The sequence below is a fragment of the Agelaius phoeniceus genome, chromosome 2, assembly GCF_051311805.1.
Source record: "Agelaius phoeniceus isolate bAgePho1 chromosome 2, bAgePho1.hap1, whole genome shotgun sequence".
In the NCBI taxonomy this organism is placed as follows: Eukaryota; Metazoa; Chordata; class Aves; order Passeriformes; family Icteridae; genus Agelaius; species Agelaius phoeniceus.
Genome location: NC_135266.1, coordinates 19,028,477 through 19,054,993, shown reverse-complemented (window position 1 = coordinate 19,054,993; position 26,517 = coordinate 19,028,477). Strand labels below are relative to the sequence as shown.

Here is a 26,517-nt window from a genome sequence, read left to right as displayed (position 1 = left end):
CTCAGTTGTATATATCCCTAATTAGTTTGTTTAATAATTAAAGCTTGTTATTTTGATACAGTGTTTAAAGGAAGCTGTAATTTGAATTTTAAGTCCAAGGTTGAACATGAGCCTTTTAGTTTCTTAAAGCATTTGGTGGTTGGTGTTCCATGGAAATAAAAATAATTTTGCTACTATGTTGCTCATGTTTTGAACAACGTCTTTTAACAGTCTCCTTGATCCTAAGAACTGGTTTCAAAGTTTATAAAGCTACAGTCTTCTTAAAAATTCAAAATGGACCATTTGGGGACAAAAACATTTGTGATAACTTATAAAATAAAGATCATAATAAATTTGGCATGCAAATAGCCACACTCCATTGCTGGTTTACAGCAATTCTTTCAGACCTGGGACAGTTTTTTGGTTATTTTTCTGCAAATGACTGCGGGTAAAACCTGTGATCCAGGGAGATCAGTAGGAGTTGTCTTTAGTAGTCATGAATTTCATCAAAATGGAGTGAGTAATGATCATTCTGGGAAACAAAAATGCTGTCAGATAACCTGTAGGAGGGTGGTGAGCATGCTTCTGCAGTGCCTTAGTTTTATCTTATGGATTTGAGGCTGCATTAATTTCAGCCAGTTCCTGTAAAGCAAAATTAGTCCCTCTGGGGAAGCTTGAGTTTTGCTGAGGCTGCTGACTTGGTGGGGTCACGTAGACTTGGGGTTTCATCCTATCACTGCTTCCTAAAAGCATTCGACTGCAACAATAAGCTGTCCTTGGTTTTGCACCACTGAGGGCAGTGGGGCTCCTCTCCTTGGAGATTTGGTGGATGTCTGTGCTTCAGGAGAAGATGGGAGCCAGAGGGGTGCTACATGCTTGTGGAGATAGTCCCCGGCCCCCCAGCAGTGGAAAACTTGCAGAATTGAGAGTTTGATAAGAATCTCCGTTCAGGCTTGAGATTTTTTGATGCAGTCCATGGGAAAATTTGGGAAGTCCTGGTGTCAAATAAGGACCTTAACAGTAATTTAAGGTGATGAGTTCAGGAAGGAAATGAACCATTTCTTGTGCTTGTTTAAGCTCTGATTTTATTCCCCGTGTATGATGGGAAAGATGGGAAACTTACAAGCTGAGTTTCTGAAAAGTCAATTAATCAACTCCCAGCTACTGATCTTAATCAGGTAGCATGGGATGTGACATGACTTGGTGCAGAAGTGTACAGTATGAGCTGCACGTGCACAGAGGAGTAGAAGCAAGCACTTGGGAAAAAACCAGCAAGGTGTTTCTGAGGGAGGCAAAGCATGAGGTATACACAGCTCTGCATAAGTCAATGAAAGTGCATGCTGTAATACAGCATAGTTCAGCAAAAATGTAATGAGTAATGAGGCCTATGACTTCAGAACTGCACATCCAAAGTGATCAGCGCTGGTCAAAGGGTACCACCAACTACAGCTTGAGGTGGTGAAGCTCAGATCTGTTTTCAGGAGATAAGGCACTAAGCCACTGCTACTGTTTTAGCTCTGGTTCTGCCATCAAGGACTGAACAAAATTAAAAAATCAACTGTGAAGAAAATCTTCAGGTCAAATTTGGGGATTACTGACTGGAGTCAATCATCCCCTGCTTTGCTCCTTGTTCATCTCTTTTCATACATTCAAAGAAAATTGTGGCAGGTCTTTGCCATGCTTTGCATAGGCAGTACTGAGGGGGTCACATCTGACACCTACTTCACAGCAATGCAATTGATGATGTGAAACATGAAGGCTTGGAATCGATTGTAATACTCAGGACTGTGTTGGGTGTTGCTAATAAAATCAGTCTCTTCAGCTGTCAGTCTACAAACTTTCATCAGTCACAAATTAACTAGAGAAAAAAAAAAAATTACAGTCCAAAACCTGGTTATGAAAAAGGGTCATTAGAAAGAGAAACATATGGGTTTTGATCTCACACTCAGTGCAGGCACAGTCTGCCAGCCCTATGAGACTTATGGTGTCTGGTGTTGCTGCCTCCCCACCCCCAGCCCAGAGGCAGCTCTGCCGAGGTGATGTGGTGAGAAGCTCTGCCCTCCAGTACTGAAGCAAATTCTTCATTTCTCAGTATTTCTTAGAAGATTTTCTCTCCCTTTCATGCACCTCCCCAGATATCATTAACTGTACGTATATTGGACAGAAAGCATATGCTAACCATATCCAAAATAGATCATTGTGGTATTAATTAGAGAAATGTGGAGACTTCAATGTGAGCATTTTGGGCTTCTAGGCTATTTTTGTGCAATCTTGAATGTGTGATAAAACACCACTTCCCCTAGTAACCCTTTACTTCCGTAGAAACAGTGTAGAAATGAGCAGTTCCTATTGTGTATTGTGATCATATATGGCTGCCACATACATCTGCTGCACAGCAGAATTTTGTTAATAAGGAGCCCTGCACTACTCCAAGCATCATATAAAATACAATGAGCACATGATACACTGTTCAGTGCAATAGTTCCACTGGGTTGATACTAAAATGGGTGTGAAGAAATAAAAAATGCAGCTTTTGCTTATTTGTTGGTATACAGGAGGATGACTATGCAAAGCAGCCTATGTCAGGCTCGTCCCTCTGTGAGATCCTCTGATGTGCCAGCTTTCTGCATTTTCAACTCAAACAGGCAAGACAATCAAATTCTATAAAAACAGGCTATTTTTTTTAATCCAGAGAAAAGGAATTGCAGAACAACATTTATTCATTATTTGTATGCTGTCTGGCAGTTTCATTTGCCAGTGTCCCTGTGATATGGTGATTAAAAAAAAAAAACACTCTGCACTTTACCATACACCTGTTTCAAAATTCTGTGGCTTAATGACAGGAGTCGATTTTTCTCTTTGTTTTCAGCTGAAGTTAATGACCTGAATTCCAGTATTGCTTTTACCGGGTTTTTAAAATATCAGAACCCTCTCTGACTTCCTCTTCTTCCTGTTTAGAAAGAAAAAAATAAAAATTAAACATGGTGGGTTCTCAGAGATGCTTAATTTGCCTCTGGGTTAATGAGGTTTTAGCATATTGGGAGCAGGGCAAAGATAATTTTTTCTCCTGTTTCTACAGTCATGAGGATTACAACATTGCCTTTTCTCCTTGTAATCAAAAACTGGAGTTCTCAGGAGATTTTTCAGTCTCATGGAGCTTGGGCTTTATGGAAACTGTCAGGCACAACAAGATTCATGCAATGTTATGGGAAATGGCAACTTGGAGGTTCTGTAACCACTGCTCCCTCACAGTAAGTGGATATTGATGGCTAAGCAGAGTCAAATATAGCCCTATAGCCTTAGTTTCAGGCCATAATATGCAAAGAATGGCATAGATGAGATGACTAAATATGGGCTTTTTTTTAAAAATTTCCAATTCCTGTGACCTCAGGTTTTCTGATAGCTCTAGATTTATTTTTTGCCTAACACAGATTTTCCTTTCAGCAATATTTTGGAACTGAGTGAGTGGATTTACTCCAACTTAAAAACATTTCCAGCATTTGAATAGTCCCCAAATATTCACCACGTTCCCCATCAAAACATTGTCTTGAAAAAAAATTTCATCATTGTATTGACCAAAGGCTTCTCAGTGATGAAGAAAATTTTTCCCACTATTGTAATTCTCATAATTTTATCTTTGGCATGTGGTCATGAGCTTGAAATTTGGGCCTGGAAAAAATCTCATGTGATTTTTAGACACTGCAGATTGCATGAACAGACACTTGCAGTGCTCTTTGTTTGCATGTTATCGCCAAATATTGAGAACACGTACTACACTTAGAGATATGTTTGAAAATGGAAAGAAAATCCCCAAAAAATCAAAACAACTCCCCCCAGCAAACACCAAACCAAGAAGAGGAATAGGAATGCATTTGTGTGTTTTATAATATCTGCCATGAGCAATTTAGTTATTCCTAGTATCTTCTAGTGGGGTGAAACTATTGCAGTAATGCTCTGGTCTCTAAAACAAGTCAAATGATCTTGCTGAAATTTACTCTATAGACCAAAAGTATGAAACTCAGATTCTCAGATGGTTCAAATCTTACCTAATGCATTTTGCACATTTCCATAGATATTACTTTATGCTTTATTTTTTATAATGGTGCTTCCTTTCCATCTGACATATAACTATATATATTATAACTATATATAATATGGTTTATATTAGTCAAGTGTAGCATTTTAAATGTTTTGAAATGGATAAATACTTCTTCAAGCATCACTTGATGTTTTGGAATTTATCTTTAAAGCCTTCTGCTCAGCTAGATTTTCATGTAAGATAATGTAGAGAATTGTGGAGCCACGTAATAATCAGAAAAATAATTTGCTGGATTAATTTTTCATGCATCTTAGTTCACCTCACCTGCTCTATATCATGTGGTCAGTACAAGAAAATTGAGCCAACAGAAGGATTTTCTTCATCCTTCTACCTAAACTGGACAATGTCTCTGAGAAATGCCACTGACCCCCTGTGCAGCGTGAATAAAAAAGTCCATTCTTTGCACTGCACATTTTTATTGATGTTTAATGTGAGAACCAGTAGTGGGGGAAAAGAGTCCATTGCGGAGTGACATCCTCAGACAGAAAAGTGGACATGGCCCCAGGCATCCACACTGCCACAGTGGAAACCATCTTCAGCAGGCTGAGCACCCCCAGGCTCACAGCAGGTTTGCTCACACCATTTGGGGCTCCTGTGATGGGGACCTTTGGCAGGTCACCCACAGTGTCACCCTGTGGTGGGCATTGCTGGCAGCATCACAGGGTGGGCTCCAGGGGCAGCCCCAGGGCACTCCCCAGGGCAGCAGAGACTTTTTTATTTTAACATTTTAATTCATCTTTCTTCTCACTTCAGTCACAGAGTTTCAGCCACACAGAGCAGTAACACAAAATGCTTGAGCCCTGCTCGTACTAGGCTGGAATGCAGACCAGCCATAACCTTTTGGTCCTGGCCAAAAGGATGGCTTTGCATCCAAAGAATGAGTCAAACAATCCATTACTTAAAGAAATTGATTGCTAGATTAAGGATACTGCAACCTGCATGAAGGCTTTGGCTGATGGGGGCCCTGATGCCTACCTCTGCAATCTTGTCCTTACATTACACCAAAGGCTGGAAGGTCCCATGAAAAGTCATCATGGAGGGCAAAATAAAATGACTTTCATGAGAAAGCAATAAAAGATGAATGAGCTTTATACAAAAATTCCTATTCCCTAGCAATAGCAAACAAAACAAGAAATTGAGTTGGTGAAGGCATCAATGATTTTGCTCCCACAGTATTGTTTCAAAATGAATTAAGAATAAGAAATCTCCTAGCAGCTGAGCTATACCCCATGACTCTGACATGTTGGGGCAGGACAGATGGATACCAGACAATCTCATCTCCATAGCTTGTAACTACAAAAGCAGCTGATGCTTGGATCATGCAGAGAACATTGCTCCTGGGAAGAACTTCACGTTTCTTTAATTTTTTAAATTATTTTTTTAGCAACTTTAATTACCACTCTGAGAGACACAGAAAAATCTGCTGCCTGCTTTACTTGTGGTAGCTGACTTGCCAGCATTAAGTGGAGGGGGGAAGGGGAAGCCCTGAAAATTAATGAGGCTAAAAATGACACCACTTCTCAGCATGAGGAGTTAGAATGATGCCAAGAGGAATAGAGGTGAAATTCTGGGAGATATGCATCCCTTTACAGGGGTCCATAGACTGTACATATTCATACATGTCTGCTTCCCTGGTGCTGTGCTTGTAAAGTCATCCCTGATGCATGTGGGAGGTGTGGGTTACACTGAGAAATGCCAAAGTTGCTCTTGAAGTCCTTGCTGCATTTTAAAGGTTAAAACTAGGAACAGACTGGCATTCTCCTAAAGGTCTTTAAATGGAAGAGCTGTTAAATCACATGCACTGCAGCACGAGTAGAGCTGTCTCTTCTATATCATTCTCAGCTGGAATTTGTGAGCTGATAGGCACAGAGCTTGTTTTTAGCAAAGGCAATGCTGTGACATCTACAGTTTGCCCTTTCCAAGATCATAAAAAACCAGCAAATAGTGTTTTGAGACCAGGAATGGTTTCACACAGTTTTTAATTTGGTTGCCTAAAAGACTTCTAAATGCACATTTAGGGTTAACAGTAATGGAGCAGTTGAATGTTCACACCTTCCAGTGAAATTTCCCTCCTTGCTGAAGAGAAGTACCTATGAAATACCAAGGTGCTGAGCAGGTGTGGTTGCCTTCATTTCAGTGAGTTTTCTAGATATGAAGCTGGTTTTCATTTGAGTATCTAATTAAGGGTAATAACATCATTTTAGTCTCATGCAACTCTGCCCAGTTTATGATATTAGCTTGTGTGGGGCCTCCTGGCCTGGACTCTGTTGCAATGACCACTTCTCAGAAGGAATGGGAGTATCCCCCTCTTTGCACAACATATGAAGTGCAATCACATATCTCAAGGCTTTCTCTTCTCACTGTCTCCTTTCACATATTCTAATTTTTCATGGAATCCTGCCCTAAATTTGTTCTCCTTCATTTAGATAAGCACCCTAATAATACCACCATTATGTGCCCAAGAAGCTTGGCCTTCTCCTTGGTCCTCACTTATCAAACCCAAGCCATGGGTGTAACACCCCTGTCAGCAACTGCTCCCTGCTTCAGATCATGTGTGTGACTCCACTCTATGGTCTAATAGTCTGTCAGATTGCTTGGTGTCTCCAAATTGCTCACTCTCAGCAGGAGACTTCTGCCAACTTTTTAACAGTGGAACTCCATCAAGTTTCTTTTGCCTGAGATGGCTGTGCCTTTGAAATACTGCCAGAAAAAGCTTCGCTCTTTCCTTTTCCATCTATATGGAGTGACCAAACCTGGTCCTCAGGGCTGATCCAGCAGAGGAAACAGCTGCATGCCAGCAAACTGGAAGGGTTAGGTGCTGTGTAGGCTGCCTATCAGCAAGAAGGAGCTCCTCTCTAACCTTTATACAATCTTCCTCTTGTTTGTCTCAGCTTCAAAACAATAAATTTTAGAGGGTTGTAATGAGCTTGTTTATTTCTAAATTCCTAGACTTATCCTTTCTCGCACTGCTAGCCAGCAGTGGGAAGGTTAAAAATGCAGTCAGTTACCAGTGGCAACATACCAGTGTTGTAAATCCTGCCCACACATCTTCAAATCTACTGACATTTGAAACATCTAGGTCTTTTCTGTTAGCTGTTCCAGTGTAATTATGTCTTGGTATAGCTTTTTTTCTACATGTCATCCTTCAGGAGTGCTCACATAAGTATATTTGAAGGATATAAATGGAAGGGGAAAGAAAGAAGGAGGCTGAAGTTACAAAGAAAGAAAGGAAGCCATTGCAAATAGTTCACTGGGGTGTTTGAAAAAGCAATATCACATATTAATAGTTGCAATTTAATAGCAGATTACTGATTCCTTTAAATTATTTGAGATTGTTGCCTGTGAGCTGCAGGACAGGCTGTGCCAGTAAAATCAATTACATTTCATACCAGTACCGTATGCTTATCTTGCACAGCAGGGATGTGGAGGGGCTGTACATCCTTCGAGTCAGCAGTGCTGAAGCTAAACAGGCTGTATGTAGTGGAGCTGGCATATATGCTAAGGCAAACCTGTGAAATCTCCATGTGAAGCCCAGTGAGTCATTGCTGCTTCTCTTTAGAGTCAGCAGGGAGAGGAGACGGCTTTGCTCTTGCTCAGGATTCAGCTCCATGCAAAATTGGCCTGAATGAATGTGAGAACCTTTTGTTTATAGTGCAGACACACACACAGAAACAAATGAAATTTCCAAATGGAGTGTGTTTCCAAATGCTGAGAGAAAAAGGCTTTACTGTTTGCTCAAGGCCTTCCTAATCACTGTTTTGCTCAGCAGCCAAGACCACTGCTGTTTCTGCAGGGCTTTGTGAGAGTCCACAGGTGGGTGGACACAAAATGGAGCCTCAGGTGATGGGAAGGGCAGCCACAACTTCAGCTGATTATGTCCAGGATAGCAGCAAGTCTCAGCTAGAGCCTGGCCCTTGGCAACTTTCTTCTGTGCAGTGCTTTAGAGGAGGGCAGGGGGAAAGGGCCATCCCCTCATGTCCAGCTCTGGTAAGTGATCTTGAAAAGTTTGGTTTTTTTGTTACTTGCTGCTGGCCCAGAGACAGCAAAGATGGGTCTGCTCAGAGCACTGGTTCTCCTGAACAGAATATCTCACTCATCATCCTTCACACAGAACAGTGTTCAAATATGCATGTGGAATTAAGGCAGATAGGAAACTGGAGTACCATGCAGTAGTTAGCATGTTTTAAAATTCCTTTTAATTGATATTTTTACAGAAGTAATATAGTTTAGATCAGTGCTGTATTATGGGCATCTTAATCACATGTGTCTTCAGGCATGGTATCTTTCTAACATGTTATTATTCTTAAAAGAAAATGGACCACCAGAGAGAACAAATACAAGCTTATGATTCTGAAGCAATCACTAGCAGTTTCCACCCTTGTCCACTCCTGTGTGGAGGACTTTTTATGGGATGGGCATGCTCCAGGCTGAGAAAGGGTGGCAGTAACCAGCAGGACTAATCACAAGAGTAAACACCACGCCAATGAACAAAGATTTGGCAGTTGTTCTCTGTGCAGATAAATCAATTAATTTTGTGATCAAGGCCTGTGCTTTGGTCTTTGCCAATGTGAATTATTTATAACACCATGCTGAATTTCAGTCATATATACTAAATTCTTTCAACAGATGTAATGAAGTCTGAGAAATTATCCTTTGTGATATGAATGTATATTAGTGGGCCCTTATAGATTGCTTCTTCCATAGATGCAGTGTATAGATTTTTAATCTGGTAATGGACTGTTTGCTAACTTCAGCCACTATTTTTGCATTTGACAGTAGTGAGGCCATTATTACAAATCCAGCACGATTTATCCACAGTTTATAGGTTGCCTAGAAGGGGCATATCACACACAGACTTCCCTTCCTAATATGCAAAACAGGATTTCCAGCAAGGTAGTCAAACATGCTTTTACCCTTCTGAACATTCAAACATTATGGCACTCAATGGTGGACTCAGTATCTCCAGTGTAAGTTTGCAGAATCCCATTTATTAGTGTACACTGTGCACTCAAGAAATTATCTATATATAGACAAAAACTGTCTCTTAATTTGCATATAACATTCTTGGTAGTATTTTAAGAGTTACTATGTATTTGACCAAGCTGACAAATATTTTTTATATTAAAATATACTTCAGTTTTATCTCAACAAACAAGGAGATATGCACCTAGCTACTTCAGACATCTCTATTGACATTAAAAGGTAACTTGTCTGCTAGTTTTGGCCTTTCAAATTGTACAAAATTTAGATCACCAAAAACAAACCAGCCTAATAGAGATTATGTGGATTCCCTCATAACAAGAGCCTGTTACTGCACTTTTTTTTGCAGGTTCCTTTTCAAATACTCAGTTGGACTGAGAGCATGGATGGCTCTGCAAATTGAGCTTGGAGGAAATGTTAATTTAATATGTCTTGACACATCATTTACTGCCTGAAATGACTAGATTTGGCTAGGAAAAGAAAGGTGCCTACACAGACAGACTTTCCTACAAGCAGAAGCAAAAGAACGTTCCTTTGGTGGGAATAGCCACCATCCCCACTCCTCGTCACCATCCCTGCCTCCCAGGATTGAGGAAGAGCAGTCCTTTTTTCTTCCTCATCCCTCAGCAACCCACAACACACTCACCAAAATAAGGAGGCAGCCTGAGGCTGCACTATCATTGCTTAGAGAAGTATTTCATTTATATTTCAATGTTTGTCTGGAGCTAGACAAAAGTCAGGAACTCAACAGACACATAAGATGCCACCTTCTATTTCTTCTAGGTCCTACAATGATCCTTCTTTGCTTTTCAGACAATTCAATCATACATGCATATCCCTTGAGAGAATGACAATTTTTTGAAATACCCCACACTTTTAACTCAGTCAGTAGCTAAATTGACAAGAATATGCATACTTTCAGAAAGCAGGTATGACTAGATGAGGACTAAATGAAAATTAAATGAAATAGGTTTATTACGATGTTTTAAATTCTTTTCTCAGTTGTGGCCAGTGATTCTGTTTCACAGTAGGAAATCATATTTCAGCAACAAATTCACAGGGCTGGAAATTAATAACTGCCCTTTTTCAGTGCTATCTTAAAAGCCTCTAATTTCACCTCTGTTTTCTCACTTACCCTCTTCAGGGTCCTCTGGTTAGTTTACCTTAATGGCAAACATTCAGTTATTTTAATGCAATAGTGGAGCTTGTACCGTACAAATGTACACCTTTCTTATGCAGTATTATTCAGTATTAGAATTATTTTCTTGGTATAATTTCCACAGGTGCAAATATTAGCTGGAATTTCCATCATTTTGAAGATAAAATTTGGGACAGGGCAGTGCCTGGTTTCCTCTTAAGAAAAGTACAATTTATGGATATTAGTTGGTTGATTATGACTTTAGAGTTCAGGGTCAAAGCATAGAAGTTTAGTCTACTTTAGGGAAAGCAGTCTTACTAAACACATTATAAAATATATTTCTCATGAATCCCCCATGAAATGGACCAAATATCAAGGTCTCTTACTGTCATTAACATCTTGTTGTCTTGATTTTCTTCCAGTAACTTAAAAGAACATTAAAATGTGTGAATGGCTGATCTCCCATATGAAAGGATCTAACTGATAGTTTTATTTGGCTTTTCCCCCTAGATCCTGTGCAATTGTTTCAGCAGGGATATTTCATACGTTGAGTGAGTGCTGTATTTAGGACCACATGTATGTAATCTCCACAGAGTATTAAAAGTTCTGAGTATGGAATATATAGTTATGTGAAGCATTTAGAGTGTAATATATAGCCTTATACACCTAATGTAACATTTGCCTAGCCCTACTGCCTTTATGAATATAATTTTCCTCCTATTTTGTCTTTCACTCCTTGAGTTTATTCCCATTTACATCTCCTGATTTACAGAGTTTCACACTCTACTCCTTTGTGTTAATCTGTAAGGACAGACTCCAGTGCTGAAAGTGAGGGATCCCAGAGCACCCACACAAACAGACTGAGGGAAGGGACTGTAGTGCACATCTTGGAATTAGGAAATGTGCTCAGAGTGTTAACAGCATCAACAACTGGGATTTCTTTAAAAAAAAAAAAATCTTAATTATGCTGCCACTTCTCTTGTTTAGACTACAAAGTGGCCTGAGTACCTGGACTACCTTATACATTACATTTATGTCAGCTTTTGGAAATCAATTAATATCCACAGGTGGGGACAGATCTGCAAAAACATCCAGTTTGTTTGGACACGTGTATGCACTGAAACCCTCTCTTTTGGTAGTAGCTCCAGTTGTTCTGGAAAGTCATCCTGAAAGGACTGGGCCCTCAAAAACTGGGCTCAGGACAAATTTAAAAAAGCAGATCCTATGGAGTGTACTGCAGTCTTTCACATGCAGTGTGATCTGTAGGTATTATGGTGGCTTGGGAAATAAATATAACCTCACCTCTTTCAGTAGGTAATTCAATATTGGCATTTTTTTCAGTGTATAGCTAGGTCAATTTTTGTGTGATCATAAGCTGCTCAGCTCATGTCCATTTATTGAAGGACATTCTCAGACCCTTTCTACTTTTTCCCTTTGTTCACAGTTAGCAAAACTCCCAGTTACTTTATGACATTGTATTACTTCTGACAAAAACTAGCCCATGTATTCCCATTTTTGGTGAGTTTTTACATGAAGCTTTCCAATCAGTTTTGTACTCATTAGCTGAAGCAACAGATGGGTGTCTCCATAATAGCAAGGAATTGACTCTGTCAGGTGTGGGAGGGAAGCAGGGTGAGAAGGACTGGGGCCCTCCAGCAGTGACAGAAGCTGGAAACCCCAGTGTGAAGCAGATGCAGTGCCACTGCATCTTTCCCTGTCAGCTGAATGGGGGTTTCCACTTTCCTCCTTACTTTGTTCTCTGAAGGTGCTAAACAGTCAGCAAGAATTTTGTTCCTTTGGCTATTGTTAAGATGAGGAATCTGGGATTCTAATTTTGCGTAAATAACGAGTTTAGTTATGTAAGGATACATAACTATAAATTTCAAACTATATATAACAAAATTTATAAAAGTTATTTTATATATATTTATAAAATCTATAAAGCTATAAAAAGAAGCATCAGAGAGTACTTATAAGAGCAACAGAGTGGCTGCTCCCTCAGGCCATATTGTTCCTATATGCTACCTGCTGGGTTCATTGTTAATGTAATGCCCTGCTCTGCAATAGCTGAAAGAGAGGCTAAGTATGATAGATTTATTCTCAACCTCTCACCACGACACTAATTCCAGTTCCAGCAGCTATTTGTTCCCTCGCCTTTCGGCTGTTCCTCCCAGGTTTGCCATGCCGCTCCCTTCCCGCCGTGCAGGGCTGCGCTCCGCAGGGAAGGAGAGGGGGCAGCCCTCGGGAAGGAGCGTGGCTGCCCCCAGAGCAGCGCGGTGGGCTGTGCTTTGCGCCTTCTCTGGGATGCTGAACATGTCATTTACACCCTCTGGGAAGCGGCTTCTCCTGGAGCCGCGCTCCCACGCAGGCAGCGGGGCCCGGGGACGCGCGGGGACCCCGGGCGGGGCCGCAGCCCCGGGACCGCTCCCGGCTCCCGGCAGGGGCAGAGCGGAGGTGCGAGCGGCAGGAGCTGGAATTCAAACGCGCCACTCACGATAAATAGCAAACTGAGCCTGCCAGAAGGCAGGCAGATGGATGTGGTGCCCTTTGGTTCCTTCCAGTTACTAAAGTAATTCTTTTTTCTTGAGTCATGCCTAGCAATGGTACAATTATTTTTGGACCACCACCAGGGCAGCACTGATATGACGGTCGTTTCTGTGGTACAACTGCTGGCCCTTACTTGTGGCAGAAGTATGAAATAGTGTGTTTAGACCCATTGCTTTTTATTTCTAGATGTTTGTCCAGCCCATTTTAAAATTTTCTTATTGTCTAGTAAGACGGTATATGAGTCTGAGTGCCCAAACTGAAACCCGTTAATGGACTCTGAACCTTGATAAGCACTGCAAAGATTGTCTGTCAAAGATAACCGTGTAAGTCTGTGGGACATTCCAAATGTACTTTTTTCCAATACCTTTGTCCAGCTACCTGGGTATATTTCATAGACATTGCTGCCTGCAGTTGTGTAGTTTGAAAGCAATTACCTTTTTTTGGTGTATTATTCAAATAATAAAATGATATGGAGCTCATCAATATTGATGCGATGATGCTTTTTGCATTTTTATGTACTGACTGTATTATTTTGTGTTTGCTGTGTAGCATTTTTAGAAATGGGACCCTGGGATGCATCTTGAGTGACACTATTGGAATGGCTAGGTGACGTTCCAGCATTTAGTATAGCTGAGGTCAGAGGACTAATTCTTAGGCAGAGCAGTGAGTACAGAGCTGAGGCTCTCCATACAGCTAACAGTGAGAAACACTTTCCTTTAAAAGACAGACACCAGTCTAAATTTTTCCATTACTCCAGGCTTTATGCAACTTTATGCTGCCATCTCTCCCATCCTCCTGTACCCTCCTCTGTATGGGCTACTGCTTGCATCCTTGCCTCCAAATGAAGTTTACTGCTTTATAAGTGGCCAGTGACACTTTTCTGCTTCTCTGGTCCCATGTGAAGGGGATCATACTCCAGAACGAGCCATTAGGAGATGTTATGTATTGTGACTTTCATCCTTTGAGGGAACTTATTTGCCTGACAGCTGATGACAGAAAATTTACTTGTCTTTCTAAGATCGACAGCAAACAGGAGACAGTACAAGAGACTCTGGTGCTGATTTGCAGGACACTTGAGCAGGATTGTAAAGCTGTGTTTTCCCCTCTTCCCCTTGACACTAGCCATTGTGACATATGGTCAGCATTTGACATGGCCACAGCTGAGCAGCTCCCCATTTAGATCTGGGCTGCATCTGCCTCCAGAGACTCAGGTGGAATGTGAGCCATCTGTCTAATGCTAAATGCAGAGACAGCCCAGGGATTGTGCCCTTATATGACTTTTTCTTTTATTTCCTTTAAATAAATAGATTAATCATTCTTGAGCTTACAAGTTTGAAAACAATGGAGGGTTAGAAACTACAGCTGGGAAAATGTTTTGGGGGGCTCCTAAGTACAATAAGCTCATTGACATATGGAAGCAAGTCCAGTGGAGAGCAACTAGGGACTTGAGCATACAAGAGGAAAGACTGCAAGAGTATCAGGCTTTGTACAGCTTGGAGCAAACCCAGCCTTAATGGGATGTTACAGAGAGGATACAACCAGTCTTTCCACCTACAAGGTGCAACTGCTGTATATTAGAAAAAAACTTATCATAATCAGGACAGTCAACACTGGAAGCAGAGGGGACCTCCATCACCAGAGATCCTCAAAGTTCCAAGGGCTCCAAGTATCCAAATGCAAGCTTGGCTCTGCTTTGGGTGAAGTGTAGGAGCAGATGACCTGCAGACCTCCTTTGCAAATGAAATGATTTGATAGTTATTTAGCACATGGCATGAAGGCAGGGAACTAGCAGCTGTGTGCTAGGGGATAGCATGAGCACAGGGCAGCTGAAGCCATACATAATTTATACCCTATGATCACCATGGCATGAACTATTTCCCTGCTCTTCAACTGGGTGTGTTACTAGACTAACACTATCAGATCAGATCAGAGCTGCAGTGGTTCTTGTAATGCATTACAAGGTTGTGGCTTGGCAGTCATTACTTTTCTCCAAGCAATGAGATTAATATTGGCAATGTGGTGACTATTTTGGCATTATTTGCACCAGGCAGGCAATATTCAGTCACATAACAACTGCAGCTGTGTTCATATCTTGTTATGTCCTGCAGTGACTACAGGTAGACCAACCTCAAAAAACTGAGCATTTCTTCAACTTTCAGCATTTAAAAGCTTGTGAAAATATTAAGGCAAACACACGTACTACTTGCATTTCATCCTCCTTACCCAATGTATTAGCATCATTTTTTCCCTGTGTAGTCCCATGGTGACCATCAATTCACTGCCAGTGGCAGGGACTTCCTTCTGACCAATGTCTGAAACAGAAAAGATCCACCAGAGACCTCACATACCCAAGAAGCTAAAGACACCCTTTCCTGCCTGAGGCGACAAACCCAAGCCTGTACCCATATCAGCCAGTGTCCTTGACCTCTTTCCTTCTGCAGATATTCTTCTCCCAGGACCCAGAATGCTGTGAGCTTGCAGAGTCACTTACCATTTGATTGTAATTTAAGAGATATTTGGCTGGAATTTACTCTCTCTCTCTCTCTCTCTCTCTCTCTCTCATAACCTCTCAAAACTTTTTCCAGTCCTGTTTTCCAAAGCTATGCAGAATAAAACATAAACCAAAAATTCTATCTCAGCCAGGCTAATGTTTAAGAATTAGGTTTAAGAAGTCACATATGAGAAGGACATGAAATAATGGAGTTAGAGGCCATGAAGAGGGAACTTTGGACATGCTGGGAGAAAGACACATTCATTATAAATTCTGGGAGAAAGACACATTCATTATAAATGCTCTTCATTATAAATGCTGGAAGCCTGTATTGACTCTACAAGCATTCAGACATCTGGAGAACTACATATGTTGCAAAGAATATTGACATAAATATTCTTTTATGTCACTAAAAACCAAAATTTTTTGCTGTCAAGCTGGAAGACATTATTTTATTACACAGGACAATGACAAATAAATTCACAACCCTTGACCTGGAAGTCTAATAAAGCACTAGAGCTGACACAGTATCAGACAATATATAAAAAATGATAAAAGAAGATAAACAGGAATGGGGCATGACTTCATAGATGCCTGAGTCATGGGTAATTTAAGGGACCCTGGAGTAGTTTCTGCCAGTTTCATCAGGCACATCATTCAGCAACACCTTAAACCCAGACACTGCTTCTGGCCACTGGTTCAAGAGTTCTTCTGCTGGATGGGTGTCAAGCAGACAAGGAAGAAACTTGTCCCATTGGCTGTGTTTAGTGACATGAGTCAGGCTCCTCTTGTCTGGGAGAACTTCTACCTCACCCCATTTGTGGCGAGGGTGAGGCTGAGGGGTTGGCAAGCAGCTGTGTGAGCATTGTGGGGTCCACCAGCACTGCTTTCAAGATCAATCAGAGGCTAAGAAGTAGGTGCTCAGTGAATGTTGCAGCTTCTACCCAGCAAGGTTTTCCCTCCCAGCATCCCCCCATGTCAGTTTGATCCCTGGGTGACAGCTTGGGTCACCATGGCACTGTCACAGACTGGGTGCTGCCATTGAGTCACCAGCTGCCACACAGAGAGACAACAGTCCATCAAGCAATCAAGTGAGTAATATTTGATATCATGAAGTGAAAGCAAAAGACAACACAAATAACACATGGCTGTACCTGCTGCTCCCGGATCTCCTTATCCCAGGTTCCACTGGGAAACCTCCATGGGTGCTGTGGGCAGGAGCAGGCTTTGAGCCACCCCCTAGGTGATCTTAGGACTGGGAGGTGCCACTGACACTGAGAAGTTTTTGCTTTTAACATTTTGTTCCCTGAAAGTGCTGCTGCTCGTCTTTCAGGTGCTGTGGCATGCAAACAGAGGTTGGTGGTTAACCTCAGCTGTCTAATGCTCATGGTGGTAACTGCCAGTGACATTTGTCAAGAGTTTTGTTCTCAAGCACAGGGAGCACTGAAGTGTGACAGGAAGCAAGGAGAAAATGTGCAAAAAACAGGAAAAGGAGGGGAAACTGCTCATGAATTTCAGAGGCTGGGGCTACACTGGATGAGACAGAAGGCCAGACTGAGCCTCAGAGTGACAAAGGTGAGGTGCATATGATCTCAGATAAGATGCAGGGGCTAATCCTGCAGGCAGCAGTACTATTAACTACTAGGAGTATTAACTAGAGTAGCAGCTACAGGCAGCACTCAGGCTGTCCTGTCCCTCCCATCAGCTGAGCACTGCTCCCTGCCATGAGGGTGCCACAGAGGTTTGTGAGGAGATGGGGTGGGAATCTTTATTTTCATCCTGTGAAAATCTTTGGGATTTCAGAGCAGGATAGCAGCCAGCTGGGAATAGAGGAAAGAGCCAGCTCCAAAGTGACTGGAAACTCCTAGATTTGGTACAGGAGTAACCTTTCTCTGTAGACTGCTGCTAGGAAAAATGAAGAATTCAACATTTTCTCAGGGTAAAGAGTTTGCCAGAAAATATTGTCCTTATTTAAGATCAGCAGTAATCAGAGAAAGATCTTTCCTCTGATCTTTCTCATTCCAGGGGCTTGGAGAGGACAATCCTTAAACCTTCTTCCTTGGTGTCTAGCAACAGCTGGGGTAGGGCTCTGGAGCTCTGCAGGTGGCCTCTGAAAGAAGCCCAGAGCATCTGCAGAGGTGGAGTACCACCAACCTTGCTCTACAAATCAGCTGCAGTCACAGAGTGCTGATATACCCCTGTTGAATCCCAAGGAATGGGATGAAACCCAGGGAATCAATAAGCTCTAATTTCCCAGATGCTGTTAATTAAAAAACTAAGGCAGATGAGGCTAAAAGCTTTTCAGGGGAGAGAATGATGAATGCAATCTGCTGTTGCTGCTGCTGCTGTTGCTATTATTACTAATAATGAAGAATGGCTCTTTTTTAATTTCAATTGCCTTTGAAAGGCTTCCCTGGTAGAAGCTGGATCAACTGCTTTCCCAGATAGGGGGATTTTTCTGATCTCCTGTGCTGTGGTGTGTCAGTGTAAGGCACAGAGCCCCTGCCCTGCTGAACAGTATTCAAGGGAGAATTTCTCTGGGAATCCTGCTCCCATGGCTGCTCTCACCAGCACTGCTCATGAGCCTGGGAGGGAGCACCACAAGCCTGTGACAAGGGCATAACCAGTCCTACAGAGGAGAATTCCTTCAGGATTCTGAAATTAGAAATGCAACATGCACACCCTCTGAAGCCTCCATCCTGTGAGAGGAAAAAAACCAAAGTGCCATAACATGTGTGGGGCACTGTCCTAGGGAAAGTGATGGATTTCCTTCTGCTGCAGTTGTAGGGCTGTGCAAAGGGAGGCACCCCACAGCCCAGCACAGGGCAGCTGAGCAAAAAGGCTGCCTGCCTTGGGCACATTGCTGTCAGATCATTCTCACCGCAGCAGAACTTGTCCTTCTGCTGGGGTAAGGTGTGTTGAAAGCAAAACCACTGATTTCCTGCAAATCAGTCATGCTGGCACTCTGTTTTGCTGGAGGCATTGCTTTTGGGGCAGGAGGCATTCATGGGGGACAGGAGGTGTATGGGCACCCATCCAGGATAAGAGAGACATCCCTGTCTCCAGAGCTGCTCCCTCCTGAGCAGCCTGTGGGCATTGCCTAGGTAGCCCCTTTGGCATCCCTCAGCCTTCCTTAGATCCCTACAGCTCAGTCTGAGGCCTGTTGTGCCTTACACCCCTTCCTCAGCGGTGCCAGCCAAACCTGGAGGACCAAGTTTTCAACTCTGAGTGCACTCACTGGGCTGTTTCACACTGGAAAACCCAAAGACAGATGTGGTGGAGGAACTTGCACTGCGTTCCCATGCCTCAGCAGTGAGTGACAGCACTTGACAGCATACCCCAGGGTGCTCACAAACATTCATGGGTACTGCCTACACCAAGAGAGACACTCATCTGCACTCTGCCCCCAAGGTGGGAGACTAATATGAATTCTTTGAGATACTGATCTCTTATAAGACAGACAAAAAAAAAAAGCCATAAAGTAACAGCTTTGATAGCATTTAAAATCAATGTCCAGCTAGTAGCACACATCCCAGCAGAGCTTACTTGAAAATAACTGCAATTTCATTTGATTTTCATGTAGAGTGCTAAAACAACAGTTTTTTAAAGCATTCCTTTTGCTCAGTGGCACCTGCTTTCCAGTTCCATGCTTAATCTCTTTTGTACCCTAGCTGTTTTTTCATCAGTTGTGTTATAACTTCACTTAGGCAGGGACATGCTTTGGTCCTTCCACCCCTTTGCTCAGTAAGTGCCCTGAGGTGTTTGCTGAAGCTTGCACTGCATTTTAGCCAGTTTCTGTTCATCTGCAGAATCCTACTTGGTCAAATAAAACTCTTGAGACAAGACTGAGTCGGCTCAGCCTTTTGTTTTCAAACAATGTAACATAGAAGCATGTGCATCTTCCTTTACTGAAGAGAAAAAAAAAAAGGGCAGGAAGGCAAAAGAGATGCTTGTCATATTTTCCTGAACTACACAATGATGAGTGCTTCCGTGTTTGGTGCAATCTCTTTCTCTGGCCAAACATGGTAAGGAAGTGACTCTGCTCCCCACAGCACACGCCTGCCAATATCTCCTTTCAGCTGCCAGAGGAAGAGAGGAGGCTGCATGTCTCTGCTGCTGGGAGTTTGCATTCAGAGAAAGGCAGCAGACCATAGAGACACTGTATCAAATCAAGGAGGAAGTGATTAAAAATTATTTATTTCAAAGATACATGCAGATCACTGAATTGTTCTTTGTTTATCCCAAATGTGATGATAAAAAGAAGATGAAGGTTAGGATTGCCACAAATCCATAAGCCCAGAGCAAACAAAAAGGTCTTACCAGCCCACCCCAATCCAAGGCAGGGATTCAAACACCTGGGGCTAGAGACAACCCCTTTTGGCTTCTAAACTTTCCCTCCACTCCTGATCACAGAAATGCAGCACCTAAAACTTACAAAGAACCACATCCGCCCCCATTTCTCATTTGAGGCTCAGCAGCTGCTCTGACCCTTTACACTGAGGCTGCACTGTCAACCCAAGCCCAACATTTCACCAGGGGAACTGCATTAGTGCACTTTATCACTGCAATATGCCCTGTGTGTTTCTCACCAAGGTCTGGGAGCAGTGTGGGGAGGAGGAGGGTGGCTCATTGCTGTGGCTTTTGCCCTTCTCCTATCTTTGGCTTCTACTGCCTGTGGCCAGCTTCCCACTGCTCAGCTTCATGCCTCTGAATTTGGCCACCCAAATTGGTTACTTCAATTGTACTAATCTCTTAGCTGGACCCTCTCCATTTTGTTAAATAAATGAATGCTGTATAATTTTGCTGCATGGCATGAAAATTCACCCATTTTCACTGCATTCACTCAATTTCTGGTGAAACGTGCCCTGAGTGGAGCTTTGGAGCCCAGCAGCTCACAAGCACTGCAGAGAGGATGTGTCTGGCTCTGGGTCTGGCTCCTGGCTGCGAGCACACCCAGAGACCTGGCGAGGTGATGCTGAGCTGGCAAAGGCAGCCATGGAGTCCTGCATCTAGAAATTACCTATGTTAAAGTCTTGGCTTGCTTGAATAAAGGCCAGCTGTCCCTGAACACTGAGCAGGTTTCCTTCAATATAAGTATATGAAGTTAAAGCCCTCTCTGCATCAAGTCACCAAAAGCATCACCTTTTACTAGTCACAGAAGAGAGGTCTGTAAAACCAGGGGAGGATAAAAGATACCAGGAGCAGTAGGCTTTGTTTTGCTTAAAAAGCACTGTCTGAAGTGGCACAATGTGAAAATAAGAAAGAACTGAAAGAGAAGAAGGCTGGTAAGGGAAACCTGTGGAGTGCTTGACAAGAGGAAGGCTGCGATCTGTTGATTTGGACCCTGTATTTCAGCTGGGCTCTGCTCAGAGCCAACCTGTCTGTCAGGGAAAAGCCTTAAGCAATGTTTCTGAAAGATAGGGAGAGATATCTTTAGGCACAAGGAAAGGAATAGCCACAAAAGTCAGCTCACTATTTCTATCTCATATTCAGAGCTGCCAAGTTTCATACTCAACTATAAATCTATTGCTTTCTAACTATAAAGCTGCCTTTTTGTGTTTTAATAGGAAATTGCCTGAAAATTTCACTGGATGGCATTTTCAGATGATTTAAGAAAAGGCTGTTGATTTCAGACCTCCATAAGTGGTTTGGTAAATAAATACAAAACTGAACAAAAAGATGATTTGATGTTTTCAGTGACAATTTGGTGGCAATTTTCAGAGATACAATAGTTCTGCATGCAAAATACATTTCTTTTTATATCATGGCTGGCAGGAATCAGATAGCCTTCTTTTTTATTTCTTTTTTTTTCCCTGCAAATTCATTGAAGAAGAAATTCTGTGGTTTGGTATTAACAATGCTGTATCAGAAAAACTCATTGACTACTGCTTTTTGCTCCCATTAATAACACCTTCTGGAGGTAGTTCCCAATAACTGCATAATGTATTGTAAACCATATCACTGCCCCAATACTTTTAAAGGTAATTTATGACTGTTATATCCTGTGAAGATTAGCTGTTTCAAAATTCTCACACTTACAGTTTACTAACAGAACTTCTTTCCAAGTCTTACAAAGAGGGTGAGAAATAGAGGATGGGAGAAGTCGCAATAAATATCTGCTATACAATTTCCAAGGTGTTATTTAACTTTCAAGTCACACTTGGTAGCTGCACAACAGCGGAACAATATTTTTGCCAAAGTTAAACTTTTTAAAAATACACTGCATTTAGTATTTTCAGCTATTATCTAGTTTTTTTCTTTTCATTATGTGAATATTATTTACTTTTGTCATTATGTATTTAGAAACACATTTTTCTTACTATTATTCTTAATGTTATTGAGTGGAGAGACCTCAGCTTTAGCATTTTAGAGTGCACCAGAAAAAAAGAAAAAACTTACATCCTAAGTTTGCATCTTCTGATTTTTAATTTTAAAGATTTCAAACAATAAACTGTCCAACAGCCTCATTCTAGAATACAAGAGGAGGTCTTGCCTTCATTATTACTTCTGTCAAATGGAAAAGCCTGCATTTTTCGAGCCAGAAGAATATTTTATTAAACACTTGTTTACTAAGCTTTTTGTGAATAACTTACCATGCCTTTATTTCTGTGAATAACTTAATGTGCCTTGAGCATTGCTAAAATGTAATTGCAACTATTTATGGAATGAGGGGAGAGGGTTTCACACAGGAATTAGTGCGAGGAGCAGGTGAACATGTCACAGGGAGCTAGAATGAGCAAAGTTATCAGTGATGTTCTTCAGGAATGTGTTTGGAAACCAATGCAATGCAATTCTTTCCTTATTCACCTGGGTACAAAATGTGGCCTAAGCTTAAGACATTTGTCAGTAATATGAAGAGGCACGGGGTCACTAATGCTGAAAAGGATGGAGCATCATCCATCAGAGAGGACCAGAGGACCCATCAGAGCAACAGAAACAGAGGGAATTGCAGAAGCAGAACGTGCAAAGCCATGAGCATGGACTCATGAGCAGGGTCCCTGTGTCAGAGGCAGCAGGGCAGGGAGGGGGAATGTGGAATGGTGGCTGAAGATTTGTGAACCACCAGTGTGATACTGTTGGGATCCAGTCTCAGGGACTCTGAAGAGCAGGACTGAATGTCTGGGGTAGTCCCAGGCAGTCCTTTCACAACCTTACACTGCTCCTATGATGTACCAATCTTCTATGATACATCTATGATGTATCAACCCAAGCATGTTCAGCAGGAAAAAAGGAAGCTTTTGTACAATTATAGAAGGCATGTGTATCAACACGTGGATAATATCAGAGTCTTTTTTATATTTGGGAAAAAAAGGGAATTTACACTGAAATGGGACCAGAGGAATTCTACCAAGGTGATGAGGAAATTGAGAGTAACAAATGGGAAGCTATTATTGGATCTTGGCTTGTTTAGCTAAGCAGAGAGAAAGGAAAGAGTAGGATTACTTTTCACATTACTCAAAGAGTTTATACTAAAGAGAAAGAAGATTGGGGGGAAGTAAAGAATAAGAATAATGGTGCAATCAGTTCTGGATTTAGAAACTAAACTTGTTAAAATAACCTGCCAACTTCCTTCTTAATGAGTGACCAGTTTTGGGAAGATGTGTGAGGGGATTTCTACCTTTGTCTTTAGCCTGAGAGGCTGAACTCAGTTAGGGATGAGAAGATGGGTGAACATTGCTGGCAGCTACTTTGGCATGCCTTGCTGATTTGCTCAAGGTTAGACTAATCACCCAAACTGGAGTCATAAATCAATTTTACCCATCCCTTCAGGAGGGATTTCTGGGAGAGGGAAAATGCAAAGTTTGAAGAAATAGAGTTGAGAATTCTCAACTGGCACTTTATAAACTCACTAACAAAGCACCCAGAGTGGTAAAACTGGAGTTTGATTTCTCATCTTCTCTGTAAAGCTGTAGGACTGGCCCTTATATTTGAATAGGGAAGCAGAAAAGGTTTTGTGCCTTGTCGAAAACATAATGATCAGGCTGGATAATGCTTTTCCTGCCCACTGCCTGTGACTGTGGGGTGTTGGTCAGCCTCAGACACTGAGCTCTGGGTGCCTGCTCCCTTGGAATAGTTACCATGGTTGGGACACTTTGTGCCTGTGTTTTGTGAAAGAAGAAGCCAGGGACACTCGTGTTGCTCAGGAAGAATTGTTTGAGGTGTGCTAGGCTTGGTGCAGCCTTGGTGATCCATCCTGCCTGATGGTCTGTAAGTAATTAAAGCATTCAAACAGAGGCCAGTCCCATGAAAAACGATGACTTACACTTTCTAGAGCTCCAGGAGTTTTCTCAGAGGTACCACAAGAACTGAACTGGCCCTGTTCTGTGTAGTTGATAAGATGAGCTGACACGGGGTAATTGCTGACTTACATACAATGGAGCACAATAGTAGGAGAAGCACTCGAGCCATCAGCCCTTTTCAGGGCATTTACTCTTCAGACACAGACTGGGGAGAGAGGTTTTATGATACTAACAGCCTGGGAAAGAATTAGATTTTTTTTTGCTATAAACACAAAAGGATGATGAGAGTCGTTGGCAGCTTGAAGAACTAATGTTTATAGAATTGAACAGCAAACCAATGTACCTCAAGAGCTGAGAGCTGAGCCGCTGCTCTGGATCACCCTGTTAACCAGCTCATTCACCATGCTGCTTGCTCCTTCTCTACCTCCCTCTTCTTTCAGTTCAAAAACAGTTCAATGTATCTCTAGGCAGTATATTTAAGGAAAAGAAAGAATAAGGAAAAAGCAAAAGACCTTAAAACATAGTCCGTTCCCTGTTGAGGCGTGTCTTACCTTACATATGTGTAGCAGAATAGCTTGGTGACTGAAATGTATTATTAAGAATAATTGCTGGTGATGAGCAGTTGCAGTCTACCTTTTAAAATGTATGCTTGTATGGAAGCAAAAATGGCTGCAAAAATATGGAAAAAATAATGCTTCATAGATTTTTTTAATGAATGCACTCAGTACCACAGTATAATGCATACCTATGTAATTAAAATGGTATTTTGCACTAAAAATTTAGTCTTTTTTGAACCTGCAAAATATCATGCTGTACTGCCACAACCCTTTACAATAAACATCTCTCTGACTCTGTTAGAGTCATTTGTATGCTAATATCAATGGGGCTTGGACTTAATTCATTCTATTTCAGCTTAGATTGAAAAGATTCTTTTTATCAGACTCACAAGCAGATGAACTCGTGAGAATATGAAACGAAATTCACAATTGCCAAGAGAAAAAAAAAAATAAAAATGTGGAAGAAATAGTATTTTGGACTTGCTGAAACTGAACTTCTGTGGATAAGTGTATCCATCTTCTGGTGTGCCCATTGTGCCTGTTATTTTTTAAAATTTCCTACTTCAGATACTTATATCTACTAAAAAAATTATTTATCCATAAAACTTACTGGAGAATTGAAATTTTGCAGGCAAGCACTTATCTCAGGAAATATCCATTGCTTTTTAATCCAATCCAGCTGCATTTTGTAGTGTTAATATTTTCAGTGAAGTTTGCTAACTTTGTTTTAAATAGTGCATTGAAAGAAGCAGCATATTAACAAGGAAAAGTGTAAGAATCTCGATGACCTGATGTTTTTCAGTGCTGTGCAGTGCTGTGCTTAAATTTACTCACTGGGCTCATTATTTCATATTTTCTGGGAGAAAGAAGTCTTGGTATCTGTCAGAACTTTAGACACAAGTAGTGATAATGTGCAAAACTGGAGTTGAATCTGAGAATGAATTTGAAAATATGGGTGTCTGTGCACAGCACAATTTTACTTCACAATAAGATTTTACTAACATGTTCTGAATCATTTAGTGCTAGTGTGGAGAAATTTTGATTGATAAATTTCAAGGTTCAAGTTTTGCAACGGTGTCTGGAGACTCTGAATTACTGATTTGCAACATTTTCAAATAGGCAAATTTTCACTGCATCACCTGCTCTGGAAATCAGCATTCTTCTGGGCAAGGTGGAGTAACCTAGTGCATTTTTTTCTGAAGAGGATGAGGAGAAGCTCACACAAGCCCTCTCTCTATATATTTGTGGAGTTCAGGGGGTGATCTTCATTTTGGAGCAGGAGACAGTCAAGGCAGTTCCATTTTCAGTCAGAACAGCTGTTTGCAAAATGAACGTTGCTTCTTAGATTTGTGTGTGTTCTGCAAAAGGCTACAAAACCTGAGGCAATGGGTGTAGGGGGTATGCAATGCAACGGGTTTGATTTGGTCAATCAAATCCCCAGCCTGTAGATACTTTTATACTAGGAGTTGAAGAAAAGCCACAATTTATAATTTATATTGCTGCCCTCCCTTCCTGACCATTTCATAGCAACCCAGCACTAATGTTTGTTTACCCAGGATGGATGGAAACTCAAGAAGCCTGAGGGAGGCTGACCCATCTGGATCACAGTGTTTTTGTCCTCTGAAGTTTGTCTGTCACTGCTTACTCCTTTGCAAGTTTTTCTGCAGTCTGTACCTGACCTACAGAGTTAAAGAAAGGGTCACTGGATCAACAGCTCAGGGCTAATAATAGCTGCTGACTAACCTTGAGAGGCTGTGGTGTACACCTACCTTGTATCACTGTGCTGAGCATCCTGCCTGAGAACCAGGCAGCCTTAAAGTCAAACCCTGTCCCTGCCAGCTAGATAACCCTGGAGCTGCAGAGGCTGCTTTGTAGGGGGAGGGCCCGAGGTCTGGTGCAGCTGGAGCAGTTACAGGACCCTGAAACAAAAGCTGAGCACTATGGAAATACAGGATGGGCACTGGGAGCTTGTCTGTAACCCGCCAGTACTCTGTGGGTGGGCTCAAGTATTAATTACATCAGAGCACTAAGCATAAAGTAAAAATGTTCAGATTGATGTTTTCCCCAACTTTTTTCTCCTAAGGATGGAGCAGGCTGTACCTTTCTCCTAAAAGAAGGTGCTGAGCACACAGTGGTGAATGAAGGCAGACATGCTGCTCTCACACCATGTGTGACTACTGCCTGCACTGCTGGGCTCCCTTTCCTCGCTCACAGCCCTGGGGCCAGGAGCTGCAGCCATCCCTGCAGCCAACAGCAGTGGTGCTTGGCCATGCTATACCTGGGAACCAGCCTTCTCATTCATCCTCCTGGATTTATGCAATAGTCCTTTTACATCCCTGCCTGGGCAGACAGTCAGCCTCAAAGGAGAGAAAAGAAATCCAGCTCGTGGGGGTCGCTGGTATTGATTCTCTTTGTGCAGCTGGAGAAGTTCTCACACAGTAAACTCCTCAGCTGGCAAAAAAAAAAAAAGTTGGACTGTATCATGT

General features: G+C 41.9%; 1 long non-coding RNA gene across 1 annotated transcript; it reads right to left on the bottom strand.

Moving 5' to 3' along the window:
- Positions 1–2,719: 2,719 nt before the first annotated feature.
- On the bottom strand, positions 2,720–16,473 carry LOC129117703 (uncharacterized). Its single transcript, XR_008533875.2, has 3 exons — positions 16,389–16,473; positions 14,967–15,055; positions 2,720–2,929 (listed from the first exon to the last, which is right to left on the bottom strand). It is a non-coding gene; the product is annotated as an uncharacterized LOC129117703 (long non-coding RNA).
- Between the last annotated feature and the right edge of the window lie 10,044 nt (positions 16,474–26,517).